This window comes from Meleagris gallopavo, chromosome 1, assembly GCF_000146605.3.
Source record: "Meleagris gallopavo isolate NT-WF06-2002-E0010 breed Aviagen turkey brand Nicholas breeding stock chromosome 1, Turkey_5.1, whole genome shotgun sequence".
In the NCBI taxonomy this organism is placed as follows: domain Eukaryota; kingdom Metazoa; phylum Chordata; class Aves; order Galliformes; family Phasianidae; genus Meleagris; species Meleagris gallopavo.
In genome coordinates this window covers 57,614,466-57,617,889 of record NC_015011.2, presented here as the reverse complement: position 1 = coordinate 57,617,889, position 3,424 = coordinate 57,614,466, and positions in this window count along the sequence as shown.

The window sequence follows — 3,424 nt, the reverse complement described above, 5'->3', positions numbered from 1 at the left end:
TAATCACTAGAAATGTATTTCACTTCTTAAACTTTTTTGTACATTGATTACAATTGATACTTAAATGATACATATGTCTTACCCCAGGTATCTTTGTCTAGAAAAAGCTTTTCAAAAAGACTTTAAATTAAGCAGAGAAAGCAGGTCAAGGTTGACAAATGCAGGTATCAGTTGCCCATGATATCCACAAGTTCATTATCTGCAGAAAGCATTGCTAATTTGCCAATTTAAATCAAAGCGTTGCAGATGTCTGAAATGTATCAAGTTTCAAACAAAACAAATAAAACCCAAACAAAGCAGAAACAAAACAAACAAAAACAACAACAACAAAAAACTTGTAGTGTCATAAACCCGCACAAGCCATTTAGGATGAAAGATGGCCCTGAACAGAAGCCTTGATCTAGACTGCCGATGAAATTCAGATCCAAATCTGTTCATTCATAAACTAGTGATTAGAGCCACACAAATTTTTTAACACAAGTGAAATATTTTAACACATATAACTTCTTGCTTGGCTTTTTCCTTATAGTACAAGAAACCAAAATCCCAAATCCAAACTCCATCTAAAATCTGGGAAACTTTTTATCCAGCTCCAGACTTGGGCAGTTCACTTTATGTGACTTCATTGCTAAATAAAGAGTAAATCTTTTATTTACTAAGCAGCCCAAAGTTTAGATGCTCAAACCTGAACAAACAAAGTTCCTTGAACTCCTTTCAATAAATTAGAGGAAGAGCTGCTGCTTATCTGTTCATTAAATGGCACACAATTTCAGACATTTTTTTCTTTACTATAGTGCAACAGAGAAGTCATTATTAAAAGTGTTTTAACTTCATTAAAGACAGATAATGTAAATTTGTATACCATACAAATTGATTTGTTTTGAGGCAGAAATTTTAAGAATAATGACAATGAATTCCAAATATAACCAAGAAGCTCTCACCTCTTCTAGGGGTGGTGGTCTTGGACCAAAAGACAGATCCATAAATATTTAAGTTACATTGAGCTGTGGAGTTTTAACCTCATCTGGTCAGGACAGGTGTGGGAATTTTGTCTCTAAAGATCCTCGCCTTTTAACTGCAATATCCTACTGTTTACTGTCCCCAGATTCTCATCTCTGCCCCAGAGAGACAGGTTGGAGATTACAATGTTGGCACTAAAGAATGGAAAACAGAACAGGAAGAAAAGTGTGTGGGCCTGCTTAAGGCTTTAATCCTAGAGCATCCTCCTTCAATAGCTCTAAAAGTTCATGCACAGTACTCCCATTGCACAGCCCAAGAGGATAAAGCTGCCAAATTCCAGGTGCAATTAAAATCTTTGGAAAGCAGCTTGAAAGATCAAATCCTTCCATGAACTCTGATTCTTGACCTCTCTCTTCCCTTTGGAAAGCTGAGCAATCACAGCTAACACCTAACAAAAATTAATTAGGGTTCATTCTCTTGGTGTAAATAGAGTAATACAAAAACTGTAATTGTTTCCAGCAAATAAATACATTTTGATCACAGGAGTTTAATAGATAGGCCAGACATTGTTTTTGCCAGGTGCATAGAGAACACAGTGGCTGAAACAAGCTCCAGCTTTTTTTATCCACTAATATATTTTAGCAAAATTCTTTCCTTACTTTGTATTTTTGTTTTCAAGAAAAATCTAAACAGGTTCTTTGTGCTAATATACAGATTGTCAAATAGGATTTTAAATAGATGCAGAGTTGCTTTGAGCTGGATTCTAAAGCAGATGGGAGCCAACATAATTGTTGGAAAAAGAGGTTGACATTCATGTTTCCTGACACGTATATATGAGGGCAGACTGCAGCATTCTGCTCCCACTGAAGAGCTGGGATTTGGGCCAGGTAGCTGCGATAGTCAGGTTGAGAGGACATAAAGGAGAAATGGAGATAAGTCGAAATGATGCCATGCACCAGGAATATTGCCTTGCACAATCCAGTTTAAACAAAGGAACAATACTACTTTATTGCTATAATTTACCATAAAAAGAATTGCCATATTTTTCTCTGTGCTTATCGTAGCTTCAAGGGTCCAGGACTCTCTATATCTAGTGAAAGTCCTGCTATTTGTAGCCTAGCAGTAAAAGGATTTCCTTTAAATCTCTCTTCTTTAAATAAATTGTTAAAATATATAACATTTTAACAATAAATTCCAAATTATTTTCCTTCCTTCATTTTTTAAATCACAATTGCTTTCTCAATTAAGAGACCAGGCTACATTTTTCCTGTTCTATTACCAGTGTTTTGGTACAGACTATCACTTGCAGATAAAATCACACAAGAACCATGATGTCCTTTTATGGGTACTCAAAAGCTTCCTCAATAAGGCAGGGAAAAAAAAGGGAAAAAATGGTTACATCAAAAGTCTGTTTCACTCAAATACAATTTGCCTCAGGAAACAGTTTATTGGGCAGAAACTTCCTACAGCTCAGATAGACAACAATTTTCAGAAACTGACTCTTACACAGTTCTCTTAATAGGAGACTCCCAGAGGAACTTTTCTACCTTCACGCTTTTCACCATCTGCCTAGCAGTCACATGAACAATGAATTCTTCCCATCAACCAAAATCCCCCTTTGTGCTCACAGCCTTTATGAGGACCAGATGTTCTTGGGTCTCACTAGACCTAAACCATACAGATACAGCTGGCAATAATCTAATTAGGCATAAACAGGTCTCATCTCCCCTTAAACAGCCATTCATCTTATGACCAACTGGTATGTTCAGATACCTTAAAATTTTCAACTGGATGGTTAGCTTGTTTCTTTAGTGTCAAGGAGAAGGAGGTGTGTATGTATAGGCTTGTATAAAGTCTCTCCCTTCTATAAATGTCTGGCCTTTAGGAAACATGCCAAGACCACAAACATACACCACACTCAGAGGCCTACATTTTTCTCATTTAAAGCAGCATACATTTACATTGGCTCGTCTAACTTCAACAGAGAGATCTAGGAGTTAGATTACCTTGTTAAAACTTTATCTCAGCATTATATTAATACGAATGTTAGAAATATATGACTGTACTTACAGTTTTCCAGTTGCTCTATTCTGGGTGGCAGTTGCCTTTCTTCCTTGTTCCTTGCATATTTCTTCTCTCAGTCTTCTTTTCACTCTACAGATACTTACACCTCTTCATCTACATACTTCTCACCAGTCTGCTTGATCCCTGACTGCAAAATGAACTGTAAGAAAAGACAGGTAATCTGAGCTATGACGCAGCTGTTGGTCTGTTGGTTTTTCTTAATCAAACCACAAAATCCTTTGATTACTTGACTCCAATACAGAAAAGTTCAAAGCCCTTTGGTGTCACAAGGAAAATACTTTTTGCTGTGGAAAAAGGTGGAGTAACCTCTACCTGTGGCAACTTACATTTCAGCCGGGATAATAATAGAGCTGATAAGTTTGAGCACAGGATCTAGAAC